This window comes from Hibiscus syriacus, unplaced genomic scaffold (genome assembly GCF_006381635.1).
Source record: "Hibiscus syriacus cultivar Baekdansim isolate YM2019G1 unplaced genomic scaffold, ASM638163v2 tig00000765_pilon, whole genome shotgun sequence".
NCBI lineage: Eukaryota > Viridiplantae > Streptophyta > Magnoliopsida > Malvales > Malvaceae > Hibiscus > Hibiscus syriacus.
Window position 1 is genome coordinate 407784 of NW_024061821.1, and position 17854 is coordinate 425637.

At 35.8% G+C, this 17854-nt stretch overlaps 1 long non-coding RNA gene and 1 pseudogene across 1 annotated transcript; both read right to left on the reverse strand.

Moving 5' to 3' along the window:
- Positions 1-4000: 4000 nt before the first annotated feature.
- LOC120216508 lies at positions 4001-6485 on the reverse strand (annotated as a pseudogene).
- Positions 6486-7083: 598 nt separating this feature from the next.
- Positions 7084-17016, reverse strand: LOC120216873. Its single transcript, XR_005525100.1, has 3 exons — positions 16764-17016; positions 14972-15096; positions 7084-7102 (listed from the first exon to the last, which is right to left on the reverse strand). It is a non-coding gene; the product is annotated as an uncharacterized LOC120216873 (long non-coding RNA).
- Positions 17017-17854: the final 838 nt, after the last annotated feature.

The window sequence follows — 17854 nt, forward strand, 5'->3', positions numbered from 1 at the left end:
TAACTCATTAGATAGAAATAAAGAAAAAGGAAAAGAAAAAGTAGTACAAGGGATAATTCAAAATGGTTCATTTTCTGAAGTGAAAACCTAATGTCAGATCGGCTTCAAGTAGCAGGTACATAACCATATCAGAGAAGAGAGGGTCGCAAAGTAGGGGCAGGTGAGGATGACATAACGTGATGACTTTAGATAAATTACCATTTGTAAAATAGGGCTTCAAGTGGAAGGTGCAGAACCATATCAAAGAATTAAACATAAGAATCAAATTGACAACATTTGAAGTTTTGAATGAAAGACGCCATAAAGCAAAAATGCTTTTCCCAGATTAGACAGCTAATAGTCTTGTTCAACCTTGATAAAAAAATCTGTTCAACTTACTAGACAGCTAATATAGATGAATTAACAGGTTCAACTTACTAACTCTTCAGTTTTATTAATTGAGACTTCAAAGTAGATACGGTAGAAAAAAAAGACAGAAAAGAGCTCAGGAAAAGTTAAGTCGTATAAGCAGTCGAAACTATACATACATATTGAGAGAGAGAGAATTCGCAGAAGATGGATTGAATGCAGAAGATAAGGCAGCTAAAGCTGAAGCTCTTTGAGTGGGACCCCCTTGGTTCCATTGGACTTGACCTGTCTCAGCAGAGCATGGAATCATCAGTCAGGAAAACTAGTACATATAGTAAATATAATTGTTTTTCCTTTTGAGAAAAGAGAGACCAAGGAATTATCATCTACAAACATGACATAGTATCACTTGTCCTTAATTTACCAATACAATCGTCACCCTCAAAAAAGCTAAAGGTCAGGTTCAAGGCTCCACTTTAGGAGCACCACTACTAATTTTCAGTCATAAAGCGTAATTAAATTCATCTTAAAACTTTCTTTACATGTCAACCAAGACACGCCATCTTTCTGAATTCTGTAGCGGTATGATTAATATAAAATGGTTCTTGAAATCGACAATGAATTAAAAACTAAACATTTTTTTAACCTGTTAAAAAAGCCATAATAAGATTAACAGGAAGCCAAAAAGAATTCAATAACCTCAGTTAGATTTTTTTATGATCCAAATTTCTCAGCACAGACAGAAACTTCAGCATTAAAATTTTACTTCATGAGAACTAAGGAAAAACTTGCCTCTACAGAATGACTAGCTCCAAAGAGCAATGCCACCTTTTTCTGGAATGAGTTCCTTCCACCTGTGTCAAGGAGCATATCTAAGTATAATATCAAACAGATAAAGTTGAATGCAATATATATGAAAGGATGAATAATGTCAGTCAAATCTCTGTTAATCCACCCTTGAAAACTAAAAAGGGTGTCATACGATATCAATTCAAGAATAGCTACGTATTATTTATTATCCAGGTACATTGCGAGTGACATCACATTATAATGCTGATATCAATTGGTATGCTTATTTTCCCTCATTTTACTATATTTAGTGCATAGGAAAATAAAACATGTGAAACAGGTACATCTGATGGCTAAAGGTGTGATTAAATGGTTATTTAGTTATACAGACTCTACATAAACTATTCAAACATTTTATCATTAGAAAACAATTGCATTGGTATTCAAACATTTCTGGTTGAAACCATACAGATTCTAAATATTCTCCCATTTTGAATCAACAAGCTGAAAATAGGAATGCTCATAATTTTTTGTTGATGAAGATGAAAATGATACAAAAATGATTTAACATTAATTGAAGTGACAGTAAATCAAAAGGATAAAAAAAATCCAGTCATGGACACATACAATAGCTCGGGTGGAATCCATGAAAAGAATGTGTGAAGAAGCAGGGTTCGTTTCCTTCAAAAACTTTGTAAAGTGGAACATTTGGGGACAAATCATCTAGAGACACGGCGAAGTCTACATATTTCTGCAAATAACTTCTAAAATGAATAACGTGTTTATTGGAAATATAAAAGAATGAAGGAATCAATGTTTTATTTATACCTGGCCAATTTCAAAAACATTTGCTTCTCTGGTGTCCACAGATTGACAACCCAAACAAACACTTCAGCATGTGTGTCAAGTATCAAATGTCTTCTGTCAAGAGATCATCATGAGTGAAATGTGAACTTCCTCAACCTGCACAGCGGAATGAAAATTTATACATAGAAGACACTTGGATGCCCGTAGGAACGACTGTAATTACATCATAAAAAAAACTCACCTCAAACTTTCCTGAGATGTCCATGTGGAAAAGACAAAATCATGGAAAGAACAGTTAGAATGGTAATAAGCTTCATTAACAACTGAAGCAAATCACACATCATAATAAGAAAAGACACCTTTATTAAGAGAGAAAGTGAACAAGTGGGGATCCCTGACAGTCTCTGTAGATGCCCTTTTGCTGGTAACTTTGTTTCCCCCCAAGTGCAGACCAGAAGGCATTGCTCTCCGTTCCTTCTTTAGCATGTTTAAGAGAAACCTCCAGGCTGAATGCAAAAGAATATGAATATATGAATGATTGAAATGGTTGAAGGAGTTGCTTGAAAGAACTAGATAGTGCAATTATTGACTTTTATCATTTAGGTGAAACCCATAACTAAAATGCCTTCTAGAAATATACATATGCAAGAGATGAAAAAAGCAACTAAATATTTAATTTTCAGTATTTTATCTTGTCTCACAAGTATTCAGAAGAATTCAAAAGGAGAAAGTTGCAAATACATAGGTACAATAAGCCGAATTCTGATCAAAGAAAAACTTAAATAGAACGCTAAAAAATTACTGTACATTACAAGAATTATCTTACCATTTGATTAGAACTGATATACAGCATATATTCCTGTTATTGCATTTTAGATGTAGTGATTAATTAGTCAACTCGAATTGGTGGAACTTAGATTCTAGACTGTAACTTGTATAAGGAATATACCTTCAGAAACTCTGCCACTTTTGCAGCTAATTGCTGCTGTCAAAAGTGCTTTGATTCCATGCCAAGTAAAAATTGAAGATCCAGATTGCAAGAGGAAACACTCAGTTGAGTTTAATGATGTTGCCACCTAAAAAAGATTTTTTTTTTGAAAAGAAAGCATTGATGTTAGGTTACGAAAGGAATGACAGTGCTGCACACAGCATGACAATAAACTGTTGGAATACAATCATCATCACAAATTTGATGTCAATAATTAGCTTGCATCTAATGAAGGGAGAATGAAGATGCATTTGTTCCCTTCTCTGCTTTTCAACATATAAATGTAAATAAGATACCTTAGCAGGGGAAAACAAATTTCTTTTATAGCACTAATGAACTAAAAGCCAAGGACATTATGAGTAAGCTTCATTGGCTAAATAAATAATGTCACATTATAATTAGTAAAATCATAGCAAAAGGATTTTTCTTCATTGCTTGAGAGAATAGCAGAAGGGATGGAAACTTCATAGACAAGATGAATACTATAATGCTTTTGATGCATCAAATTATGAATAATATATGCTTTTGGAAGTGTGATAGGAAGAGATTAATCTACTACTTCCAGAAATAAATGAAAAAAAATCTCAAATTATTTGAGATAGGCAAGATTGTTAAACTAGAAAAAAAAACAATGGGATATCTTTTTGATGCATCAAATTTTGTCGATGAAAGAAACTCATTGGGAAAAGAAGAGATAGAAACATTCAATTGTTTGCCTGTTAACTTGCCAAACTTTTAAAAGAAATTCCTCAAAATCAAACAGAGGTTCAACTATCAACTTGTCAGTGCAAATTGAAAAATGTGTTGCATCAAACAAGGTTCTACTTAATGGTGTCAACAGGTTAGGGTCTAAAATGTACTTGCATGCAAAAATAAATAACTAAACTGAACTAGTGATTTGTATGTAAGTTTTAAAGGGGGGGAAATTGACAAAATAACCAACTAATACATACAGCATTAACTTGCAGTGCTTTATTATTGTGCACAGCAGTTCCTGAAATCTGAATAGAGCAACACAATCTGCAGTATAGGTTTCATCTGTCAAGCCTTTGTCTTCTATCTTTTTACAACCAGTGCTTAGACCCCCTAGATAGGAATCGTTCATAGGAAAATTAGTCATACCATCCAATTCTAAACCAAGACCCTCAAGCAGTTCGAAATGAGATTCTAAATTTGAGGTTAAATTGAATACCTTAAGGACCACCATAGGTTGGAAAAGTGCAATGAACTGCGGTGGCTCTTTACCTTCAAACACTCGACCCTGCAAGAAGCATATATTAGCAACACAAGCATTAGAATCATGGTATTCAGCCAAAGGTTATATGATACCTTAACCGGCCTCCCCTTAAGCGAGTTAAACATTGTATTAGCCAACCGAGCAGTCATCTTTTGGTCCTCCTGATTTAAGAAATATGTATATTTTTAGCAATAACATAGCAGGAATGGACATCACCAGAAAAATGGTCCATCAATTTCACATGTAACTACAAAAGCATCTCTTTCTCTGTACGGAAACATGAGGAATGGAAAAAAGCGGGGCTCTGATATTGGAAGTGCTTTAATCTTGAAAAGAGACAAAAACTAATGATAATGAATTGGCAGCTAAAGAATCCAAATTTGGTGGAGATCCAACTTTACACATGTGCATGAAATTACAAAGGTGACTCTAAATTCCATGAGTGGTAGGCATTCATATTATTTAGTAATGACAAACAGCTCATATTGGCAGCACTCTAGTCCATACTTTTTTAACATCGAACTCCACTGTTTCACATTGCTATGTGACTGTAAGTTCTATCATGAACAGAGAGTAGAAGGAGAATGACTGAAAGGGCAAGGGCATATTGTGCAACTTACTTCATATCAACTAAGAAAAACATTTTACCTCAATGCTATCCTTTCCAATCCAACAGCATAGAAAGTAATCTTCTTTCCTCTCACCCCAGTGGTAGGTATAAAGCACAATGTAACAGTCTCCACTATAGAATTTACCAACATCCTCTTTTGGCAATGGTATCTTGGCACTGCCATTGATGCACCATACCTGAAAAATAAGCAACACTGTATTTGAGCGAAGAGACTTGGTCTTTTAAGTCAACTGGCAAAACCCAAGCAGACTATTTACTCGACCTCCATCTTTCCAGTGCCTTCAAGCAAAGGAGGAACTCTTCATTTACGGGAGCACTTTTGCTCATCCCTTGACACCAGCTCCTTGTTGCTTCAGCAAAGCTAGAAGTAGAAAAACACCATTCAATATTAACCACAAATATAAGTGTAATTTGCAACTTAGTAATTGATCCCTACCGGCTACTTTTCCTCTTCCCTCCTCAGCACCAGCAGTGTTGTCCCTGCAGGCCAAGAATCAAAGTTGGACTTGAATGAAATTTTTCATACCCTTGGATGACACGGGTAATGCGGGTTGTTTTGGTCTTTTCTGGCCACCAACAAAGTCCTGAAGATAAAGGTGAATGAGAATTCGTGTTTCTTAAAATACATGAAGAATCAATACCATGGCTCAAGCTTACCTCGGCAACTTGCAGGCAGCCTTCTGTCCTCTACTTGTGTCACCGTCCAACCCATACAAAAACCTCACACCACAGTCTAGTATATAGCACTTGTTGTTTTCCAGTAGGCCTTTTGATAATTCCCCTCCTATTATCTTCACCTCACCATCAGTTATGCTACAGAAACCAGTGAATACTAATTAGCAATTTATAAGACATATACCTCCAAATACAATGGTAACAGAAATAATATTCAACCAAAAAGTTTTCAACTGCCTACTTACAATAGTAATCTGGTTGCAATCACTAAGAAACTAAATTATAGTTACCAACATATAAAAAGATGCATAGTATTTGCATCTTAATCTAGCAAAACTTTAAAGGCACAATCTTCATTCGCCACTAGTAAAAATAAACATAAAATACCTATAAAGTTTAGCAGGAGTAGTCTCGGGAATAACATCATCTTCATTGTGAACTTTCTTTCCTAGTGAAACAACCACCAAACAGAACCCAAAACTCACCAGAGTCGGACCCAGGTCCATTTCCATCATCTGCAGAATGATTACATAATGTATATTCAAATATACTAGCCTCAGAGTAAAATAAATAAACCTTTCACGCAATTCAATTAGTACTCATAGATTAGTAGGAAAGTGGAAAAAACAGCATTGTTGATCCGGTAAATGCATAAACCCTTACCAACAACTGCAACATTGCACGTTCCATCATGATACTTTTCCTTTAAGAACTGGATAACCTCTAATGCCTTTGCTCTTTCCTGAATATTAGAGTTTGCACCATTGAACTGAAAATCTTATTCTGTGTGTCCAGGATAATACATCATCGTGATTCAATGAAGATCGAGCAAAAGGACCTGAAGGGCATAACACAAAATGGTATTCAGTTGATTCTCAATAGTCATTAAATACTATATAATTAGTTCAAGGAACTTTGTTTCTTCCTTCTTCTATCCTACTCATCAAACATATGTAGTGAACATCGGATACCTTCTTCAATCTAACAAACTCGCTTTCCTTTGCAGACATATAAACTGCCTTTCAAACTCTTCTTCTTCTGCCTTTTTAAATCCAGAAGCAACGCCGCCTTCTAATGGGATAATGCAAGGTTAAAGTATGACAAAAATTTGTCAGATTCATGGTCTTGAAGTTCCCTGCGCTGCACTGCACGCCCTCCTAGTACTGCATCCAGATCAATTGTTTTGATCCAGCCTCATCCTGCAAGTGAGAAAATGATCTCGAAAGATGTCTTAATTCATTTGAAGGCACATTTAAATCCTGAACAAATTAAGAAGAGTAAAGTAGATGCAGTGAAAACACATGAGTAGTATCTTTACCAATCCAGAAGTGTATATCATATAGATATGAACCCTGCTAGATGTTGTCTACAAAAATAGCATATAAAAGAAGTGATTGAGACATTACAAAAAAAGCAGTAAATCACCTTGAATGATTTATCTTGGCCCATAATAAGTTAAAAAATCCATGTACTGCGGTGTGCGTCCACACAAAAATAGAGAAAACAAGAGAGAAACAGAATCTTCACCTGTAAGACAATATATGAATCCCCCATATAGAATTTTCCATAGTCAGACTTAGGCAACAGAACTGGCTGAAAATTCTCAATACGCCAGATTTCAGTCCCGCTATAAGATGTCAAATGCAACAGTCTTTATGCAAAAAACAAGTAGCATATATATTGATAGGGAAGCGGTGGCAGATTGATGAACGTTGCTCTTGTTGAAAAATCAAACCTAGAAAAATAAGATAAACAAAAGATAAAGATTAAGAATAGAGAAAATAACCAAGAAATCAAAGATCTCCCTTATGAAAGTGAACGGTAAAGATGATTGATGGCGTGGGATGTGGAAAATCGATGGATAATGTCCTATCGAGCCTCCTAGTCGCAATGAAAAGGCAAACACGATAATGACTCTAACCAACCCTCCTAATCGCGATGAAAAGCAAATTGGAGTGTGAAGATTAATCTCCCTCACAAGAACTTGAAAGAACTCCAGGAGAAGAAGCTTCGAAGGCACAAGGCAATCAGCACTTGCAAAAACAACTCTTGTTGTATTATTGATCAAAGAAATCTGATTTACAAAGTTGAATGAAGCCTCCTTTATATAGGGGCTGAATTCTAAAGGTCCTAAATAACTAAAGAATAAAATATTAATAACTAAACATGTTTTAACCCTAATTCCTAATAAAATAATAATAACTAAAAATATTGTTTTAACCCAACCTAATTCCTAATAAAATAATAAATCTGATCCTAAAAGATAATTAATCATCCTATATTAAATTATATTACAAATAATCATATAAATATTGAAAATTCGTAATATTTACAAAATAACGTATTAATCCCGTATAGGATTTCCTGCATGCACCGTCTTCAGTAAAATGACCATATCTTGAGTTCCCGATATCGGATTGATGCGGTTCAAGAACGTTTGGAAAGATAAGAGCAGCGGTTGTATCTCCAGAAGACATGTCGACCGATAACAACTGGATACCCTTCAAAAAGTTGTTGCAAATCTGCTGCTATTAGACCCTTCCGTGAATGCTTGAACTGCGCTTTGAAGCTTGTCTTTAAGAAGTTTGGTCCGGCCTCGTGTGATAGGGGCCAAGTGGTATAGTAAATTCATCATCCTTAGCTTTAGGGCATGTGGTGCATGTATCATCTCCCCCTTCCTTAAAAGGATTCGTCCTCGAATCTGAAATATCAAAAGGAGATAAGTCAGAAACATTAAAAGATGCACTCACGTTATACTCACGGGAAGATCAATGCGGTAGGCGTTGTCATTGATTCGTTCAAGAACTTGGAATGGGCCATCGCCTCGTGGGTCTAGCTTGGATTTCCTTTGTGTCGGGAACCTTTCTTTTCTTATGTGAACCCATACCCAATCTCCTGGTTCAAAGGTGACATGTCGTCGGCCCTTGTTAACTCGGTTTGCGATTGCCTCGTAGGTTTTCTCCATCTTGAGTTTGGCTTTGGCGTGAATGTCTTTGACAAGAGCAGCCTTCTTTCACCATCTAAACTGGCAACCTGATCTAAAGGTAGGGAATAAGATCCAAAGTAGTTAGTGGGTTAAAACCATAAACTATTTCGAATGGAGAATAACCTGTTGTGGAGTGAATGGATCGATTATAAGCAAACTCAACAAAAGGTAAACATTCTTCCCAATTACGGGTATTCTTACCTACCACAGTTCTTAGCAAAGATCCTAGAATCCGATTTATTACTTCGGTTTGTCCATCGGTTTTGAGGATGACAAGAAGTGGAATAGAGAAGTTTTGTGCCAATCTTACCCCATAATACCTTCCAAAAGTGGCTTATGAACTTAGTGTCACGATCGGACACAATGGTGCGAGGAATGCCATGAAGGCGGACTATTTCTCGAAAGAATAAAGCAATATGTGTTGCATCGTCCGTTTTATGGCAAGGAATGAAGTGTGCCATCTTTGAGAATCTGTCCACAACCACAAAAATACTATCTCGTCCTTTCTTAGTGCGGGTAAGCCAAGTATAAAATCCATCGATAATCGATCAAGGAGAAGAAGAAATTGGTAAAGGCGTATACAAATCATTAGGATTTACCTTTGACTTTGCTTGTTGGCACGTGATGCATGATGCACAAATCTTTTCCACTGTTTTACGCATGTGCAGCCAAAAGAAGTGTTCCATGACCATATCAAGTGTTTTGTGAATACCGAAGTGTCCCATAGTCCTCCGGCATGTGACTCGTGAACCAAGAATTCTCGCAAAGAGATTTGTGGTATACACAACCTGTTCATGGCGAAAAGAAAGCCATCTACAAGATAAACTTGTTAAAAGCACCTTTTACACATTGTTTATAAATCTCAGAAAATCTGGATCGTTAGGATAAAGTTCTTTGATATGTGCAAAACCCAGAACAGTAGCATGCATTCAAGTGATAAGTGTGTATCGTCGGGATAATGCATCAGCTACGATGTTATCTTCCCTTGTTTGTATTTGATGATGTAAGGAAAGATTCAATGAACTCAACCCATCGAGCATGTCGTTTGTTAACTTACCTTGTCCATTTAACCATTTGAGTGATTCATGGTCCGTGTGAATGACAAACTCTTTAGGGAGAAGATAGTGTTGCCACACTTCGAGTGCTCGGACGAGTGCAAAAAGTTCCTTGTCGTAGGTAGAGTAGTTCAATTGTGCACTTTTTAACTTCTCACTAAAGTAAGCGATAGGTTGTCTTTCTTGCATGGGGACGGCACCAATGCCTATGCCTGAAGCATCACATTCTAGCTCAAAGGTGTTAGAAAATTGGGAAGATGAAGAATAGGGGCAGAACATAACTTATCTTTAAGAAGTTCAAAGCTTTTTGTTGTAGTGGTCCCCATTTGAATTCAACTGACTTTTTGATGATCTCGGTTAATGGTGCAGCAATGGTTGAGAAATCTTTGACAAAGCGATGGTAGAAACTTGCCAAACCATGAAAAGATCTTACCTCGGTGATGGAAGTAGACGTGGGCCATTCTTGAATTGCCTTGACCTTATCTTTATCTACATGAATACCCTGTACACTAACTATAAAGCCTAAAAACATAAGCTTATCACTGCAAAACACACACTTATCCATGTTAGCATATAAATGTTCTCGTCGAAGAAATTCGAGAACCATTCGAACGTGAATGACATGAGAATCAAAAGAAGATGAGTATATAAGAATGTCATCAAGTAACGACAACAAATTTACCTATAAACTCCTTAAGAACGTGATTCATTAATCTCATGAAGGTGCTTGGAGCGTTTGTGAGTCCAAAGGGCATAACAAGCCATTCATACAAGCCGAACTTTGTCTTGAATGCTGTTTTCCATTCGTCACCTTCTTTCATTCGAATTTGATGGTAACCACTCTTCAAGTCAATTTTGGTGAAGATACTTGCACCATGTAGTTCATCCAACATATCATCTAGGCGTGGAATATGATGCCTATACTTGATTGTTATCCGATTGATAGGTCGACAATCTACACACATTCGAATGTGCCATCTTTCTTTGGAACTAGAATGACGGAACTGCACAAGGACTAAGACTCTCACGGATGTGTCCTTTTTGTAATAATGAATCTATTTGTCGTTCCAATTCCTTCGTTTCTTCAGGATTGCATCGGTAAGCGGGGCGGTTTGGTATGGTTGATCCAGGGATGAATTCGATTTGATGTTCGATTCCTCTTGTAGGTGGTAAACCATCCGGTGGGTTGCTTAAGACATCTTGAAACTCCTGTAATAGAGAAGAAAACACACTAGGCAAATCTGTGATGTTAGTGATAGTTGATAAAATGGAGTCCTTGAAATGGACTAGAATGCACGGCCTATTTTGAAAAAGGGTATCTCTTATGTCTTTTGCACTCGCATAAATGTTTTGAGACACTCTTTTATTTTCACATTGAGGTTCACTCACCACCCGTGGGTCATTTGTTTGGCTTTTATCGGTTGTGACCTCTTTTGCCTTTTGTTTCAAATTCCCTGTTTCCTTGAGAATTCGTTGTTGATCTATGAAATCTCTTTGGGGGGTAGGGGTTAAGTCGGAACGGTTTACCTTTTATTGGAATTGTGTAAATGTTCTTTCGACCATAATATGTGACGTCATTGTCGTATTGCCAAGGTCGTCCTAAGAGAATGTGGGATGCTTGCATCGGAATTACATCACCATACGTCGTCACAATACTTTCCCATCTTGATATTAACGAGGCATTGTTTAACCACCTTCATCTCGGCACTCTCATTAAGCCATTGTAAGCATAAGGTTTCGATGTCGTTGGCAAGAAAGTTTGAGTGATTCAACAACATTGGAGCTAATGACGTTGACACAACTACCATTATCAATGATGATGGAGAATGGTTGTTCCTTGATTAGGCAGCGTGTGCGGAAGATGTTGGAACGTTGTATGTCAGACTCGTCGGATGCTTGGATGTTCAATGTATGACGGATCACCAAGATTGTGCCATTGTACTTATCGCTTCCATAGTCATCACTGTCTTCTTTGGCTTCGGCATGTGCTGGAATGTCGGCGAGGTCGTCATCAGAGTCAGAATTGTAAGATCCATCACCTAGTATGGTTAAGGTCCTCGTGTTTGGACAATTGCGGCTGATATGGCCTCTTCCTAAGCATTTAAAACACTTGATGTCTCTTGCTCGGGTGTCGTCTTTAGGGGCTGGAAGTGTCTCATTCTTCGCTGGTCGTTGTTTTTCTTTGTCGAGTTTGTCATCTCTCGACTTTTTTTGAGAAGATGGAGTAGAAGATGAGGAAGGATTTGAAGTATTACCTTGGTAAGAGAATGAAGTACCTTGTAATGTTCTCTGAATCGGAATCTCCTTTGTATTTGTGCTTCGATTGTCATTGCTTTCTTTAGTGTATCTTCGAGGTTTTCGTACCCATGGAGATCAAGAAGATCAGTGATGTTTGAGTTTAAGCCAACGACGAATCTTGACATGGTGTCTTCTTCTTCTTCATGTTAGCCCTATTGAGTAAGGACTGCATCTCCTTGTAGTAATCTTCAACTGAACTTCTACCTTGTCGAAGTCGGTGTAGTCGTTGTTTAACTTCTCGTGTATAATGTGTCAGTAGAAATCGGTTCCTCATGGCATGTTTGAGTTCGGTCCAAGACTGATTGGTTGAATTTGGTAGTTGTCGATCTTTTTCCTTGTTTGCATCCACCAAGTGTGAGCATATCCTTCGAATTCCAAGGTGATGAGGGGAACTTGTTCAGCTTGGGGGCAGTCATGGTATGCGAACAAGAGATCAACTTTTCCTTCCCAATCGATGTACTTGTCTGGGTCGTAGTCTCCTTTAAAGACGGGATCGTGAACTTTGGTTTTGCAAAGAGTTCGGGTGTTTGAAAACGTGGTTGTGCTCGCCTGGGGGCCAAAAGTTCAGCATTGTTTGGCCTTGGATTCTGGTTTGGTTGATCCAGTTGTAGTTCTTGCCGTTCTCTCAAGGCATTGTTAAGTTGATCAAATTGAGTTGTGAGTCGTTCAAGTGTGGCTAAGATAGCCGTAAGTGTCTCATTGTTATTGTCGCCCATCCTGCAATTATAACACTCAAAGAAGATTTTAAAGTAGAATAAAATAAATAAATTCAACAAAGCAAGAAACCTCACAAGTCACTCCAAGAAAGTAACACAACGAGAGGCAAGTAAGCCGATCTTGTACTCTTTAAAACTCACTATACCAAGTAGTCTTTCACAGTTCGTATCGGAGTTTGATTACTAGCAAAGGCGATAAGAAAAACCTAAAAGTTCTAAGAGGCCAAACAAAAGTTAGACTCCAAGAGAACGCGAATGCAAAGAAGGAATAAGTATGCAAACTCTTTAGTCCTACTAACACAAAGAAGATAATGTGTTAGATAATGCAAAAGAACAATAACAAGGAAAAACAAAAGAACCTAAAGCACTAAGAGTCAAAGAAAAAGGGACCAAACCAGAAAACCTAGAAAACGCTGGATCAACTTGAGCAACGTTTTTGAGGGGGTTACCGGTGTCCAAAAATTCTGAAAAATTTCTTGAATGTCTTTCGATGCGTCAAGAAACCACCTGTAAAATTTCAGAACCAAATACCTTCAGTAGTATCCAGTAGACTCTGTTGAACGGTGAGTCTTCAAACAATCTGTTTTCTTGATCACTTTTTTTCGAAGTTGTTCTTGATCTCCAAAAATTCTGATATTTTGTGTGAATGATCTCCAATATATGAAGTTTCAATCTGGAAATTTTCACCACGAAATTCCTCCTGTAAAATTTTCAAGAAATTCGACAAGATTCTAAACCGAATCTGCCGATGAAACTTGAATGATGTATTTGAAGGCTCCAATGAACTCCGATTGGGGTGAAATTTGGACTGGGAATTACACTTAGAATGAATATAATATATGGATAAAATCAACCCTAAATACTTTCGTTTGCAATTTTTTTGAAATTTTGGCTTTTTTGGCTTTTTTTTGCCTTTTTTTTTGTTTTTTTGAAAAAAAATAGCAAACTAACAAGAAGGATTTAAATCTAAATTAAAATTAAATAAAAAGAACTTGAAACGCTGAATCGTTTGTGAACTAGCTCCGTTGGGGTACCTTGACGATTTTGTGTGCAAGAACAAGCAAGATTGCTTGTTTCTCTCCAAGAATCGGCCCAAATCTGATACCAATTGATAGGGAAGCGGTGGCGGATTGATGAACGTTGCTCTTGTTGAAGAATCAAACCTAGAAAAGCTCTAGACTCGATGAAGAACAATAAGGAATGAATGAGGAAGGTGACGGCAATAGCTAGGGTTCTTTAGGGTTTCTTTTAGTGCTAGAAACAAGAAAAGAAACAAGATTAAAAATAAGATAAACAAAAGATAAAGGAATTAAGAATAGAGAAAATAACCAAGAAATCAAAGATCTCCCTTATGAAAGTGAACGGTAAAGATGATTGATGGCGTGGATGAATGTGGAAAATCGATGGATAATGTCCTATCGAGCCCTCCTAGTCGTAATGAAAAGGCAAACACGATAATATGGCTCTAACCAACCCTCCTAATCGCGATGAAAAGGCAAATTGGAGTGTGAAGATTAATCTCCCTCACAAGAACTTGAAAGAACTCCAGGAGAAGAAGCTTCGAAGGCACAAGGCAATCAGCACTTGCAAAAACAAACTCTTGTTGTATTATTGATCAAAGAAATCTGATTTACAAAGTTGAATGAAGCCTCCTTTATATAGGGGTTGAATTCTAAAGGTCTTAAATAACTAAAGAATAAAATATTAATAAACTAAACATGTTTTAACCTTAATTCCTAATAAAATAATAATAACTAAAAATATTGTTTTAACCCAACCTTAATTCCTAATAAAATAATAAATCTGATCCTAAAAAGATAATTAATCATCCTATATTAAATTATATTACAAATAATCAATATAAATATTGAAAATTCGTAATATTTACAAAATAACGTATTAATCCCGTATAGGATTTCCTGCATGCACCGTCTTCAGTAAAATGACCATATCTTGAGTTCCCGATATCGGATTGATGCGATTCAAGAACCGTTGGAAAGATAAGAGACAGACGGTTGTATCTCCAGAAGACATGTCGACCGGATAACAACTGGATCCCCTTCAAAAAGTTGTTGCAAATCTGCTGCTATTAGACCCTTCCGGATGAATGCTTGAACTGCGCTTTGAAGCTTGTCTTTAAGAAGTTTGGTCCGGCCTCATGTGATAGGGCCAAGTGGTATAGTAAATTCATCATTTTTAGCTTTAGGGCATGTGGTGCATGTAGCATATATGTATATGGAACATAAGCACACGTCTAAAAAGAAAACAAAAAGCATATGTCATTATTTGTTTTCGTGGTGGTGTTGGAAAAATATTGATTCTGATCTCTCTTATCAGAAGTTAAGTTTAAATAAATATATATGCTCTTATATAAAGAAAAAGTTAAAAAACTCAAGTACATAAATTCAAAACTCATTATATGCCTTTCATCTTAAGGATACGGTTTTTGACCCACTCCCTCCTTGAAATGCAGGATCCAGAACTTTTGCTGGGCTAGACATTTCTCAGAGTTCTTTATTGATGTTTTATCAAGCAAAAATATAACAGATCAACTTGAGAATCCAACCTGCACGAATCAGGAAGTTGCACAAAACTTACTGGAGAAATACATGTATTTTATTATGCACTCACAATTTAAGCCACAGTACAAAATATTTTTTAAAAAAAGAAAAAAAATAACCCTTTTAATCAATACTTGCAATAATTTTAGTCGATTAAAATTATGTTCCTATTTCACAGTGCACTAATAAGAAGAAAACAAAATAAAACAGTGCAATAATCACGACCATATTAGAAAAAAGAGTTTCTTGTTATAACAGAACCAATCAAAAAGAAGTCACAGCTTTCACAATATTCAGTAATAAGCCAATGCTGCGACACTATGTACTGTTAAAGATCCTACATTAAGAAATTTCAGAGAGTCTTTATGTGTCCAGCATGCAACCCAGATGACTTGACATGTATTTTTCTAAGTAAAACAATTCTAAATAACATCAACAATCTAATAGCTGAATCCTGTCTTACGACCTTCTTTCAAGGTATATCTTCTCCCCTCCATACATTAATGTCTGGAACTTGATCCACATCAGAAGGAAGAGACTAATGTCTTAAGAATGTATATCTACCTAACAAAACCAGATCTACTACAGTAATTACAGCTTTAATTTCTATTGACAGTATCCATACTAAGACTAAGACTTGGCTGAGCCTGGTCGCAAAATTGGTGATAAAAATAGAATAAGAATGACATCTACCATAAAATTAAATCTCCTTTATCGCATTTTATAGTCCGCACCAGTATATAAAAGATTAATAGCAACTTTTCAGGTTGTGTAAACATGAATGATGTGTTAAATGTATACATCACACATTGCTGAATTCAAAACATCAAGATAAAGTTCAAATAATTGACAGCGGATCTCCAACCAGCATTCCTATTTAAACTTAAAAAAGAAGAAGCATATTTCCATATGCACACATTTGACAACTTCACATGATATGAAATTTAATAATCTCATATTATTCTGGCCAAAAAAATTAAATAAGATAATCTGATTTTCTTTAAACCAATAATCCATAATTTTAATTATATTATAACAGAAGACCACAAATACTACACACTAAGTTCCAAACGTTTGCTTGCAGTTGTCGCGTGCTCTTAGGAGAATACCCTAATCAATCTTGCTCGAAACTTGACACAAAGATCAATCAACAATGAGAACTTTGAGGAAAGAAATGTATTTTTTGTTTGATCACACAAAAATCAGAAGGCTGCAAGGCAGCAACGGAATTTTAGCATAGTGCCATTGATGAGCAATCCAAGCAGCAATTAACATGATCAATCACGGGATCAAAAAGCAAGGAAAAACTGAATATGAAGAATTCAACAATTCAAACTTAAATTAAGATCTTTTAATCTATAATGTTTGGTTACAATAACAAATTAAACCATTTAAACAGCCCCTGCCGAAAAACTGAACTCTTATGTTCGCTCACACTTACTTTGTGAGAATAAAGCTTTAACAAGCAGATAATCAGATCAAAACAAGTTAAGGGAAAAGGGGGACAAAGCCATTAAAGTTTAGACAAGATCAAGCATACCCAGATCAACAGACATGAAAACAAACACGAAAAAATGGAGATCCAAATGAGTGATAACCCAACAAAGCAATGAGTTTGATGATACCAATAAGAGAAAAACAGAAACAGATGATGATGATGGCAAAAGGGTACCTTGAGAAAGATCTCTCTCCCTCTTGGAGTAAGCAGAGTAGGCAATAAAAAAATAAACGGAAGATGTTGGGAAAGAAAAAGTGAATTATTGCAACGGCATCGTCATGTGTTTTGCTGTGTTTCTCTCTCCAACTTTATATATTCATTTTTCTCAGACTTTTTTCGAGATTTGCAACTGAAATATGAATGAATGAATTGTGGTTGAAACTTGAAAACCGAAAGAAGAAGCAATAGAGAGAAAATTATAGTGATTGAAAGGAAAGGAAGGGTTTTTAGGTCAACAAAAATCGTAACTTGTAAAAATATCAGGTGACCATAGCATTGCTCAGATGGAACTTTTACTAAATTAGCATTACCTTCTTTTTTCCTATTTTCAGTCTTTTCTCTTCTTTTCTTTTCACCATAGTTCAAATATTAACAGATAACAAAATTTATGAAATGTATTAAAATTTTAATATTTATATCAAATATAATCATAGCAACACCATCTCAAATCGTATCAATTTGTAAGCCCTAACGTAATTCGCAATAATAATATACGTCAAATTAGATATTCACAGACATAGAACATACATGTTAAAAATATCATATCAAATTATAAGTCCTATCGTAATTTACAAACCGTATCACAAACACAATATATATCAAATATAATTATTCAACACTGTCTCAATTCATATCAAATTTTATTCCTTTAATCCATATAAAAGTTCATTTATCAATATCTCAATCCATATCAAAGTTCACTCATTGTCTAAATCCATTTCAAATATTGGGTATTAGTGCTCACTCCCATGTCCTCAATCCATAATCAAATATTGAATGCCCTTGTTATGATTATCAAAATGGTTAAAGATAAATAAATATGATCGAATGAAAAATTAGAATACCAAAATCTATATGAAAAACTTTAAAAGGAAAAAAAACATTAATAGATAAGAATAAATTTTCACTATGTCCAAAGATACAAGATCTATTCCAATTGTTCCTTTGCTTGTCCTACAGGCCTCACACTTTTACCATTGTTTTGATTATAACTTCATGTCTGATTCAAGAAGAAATTAGATCATAGCTCTAACGACCTTAATAAT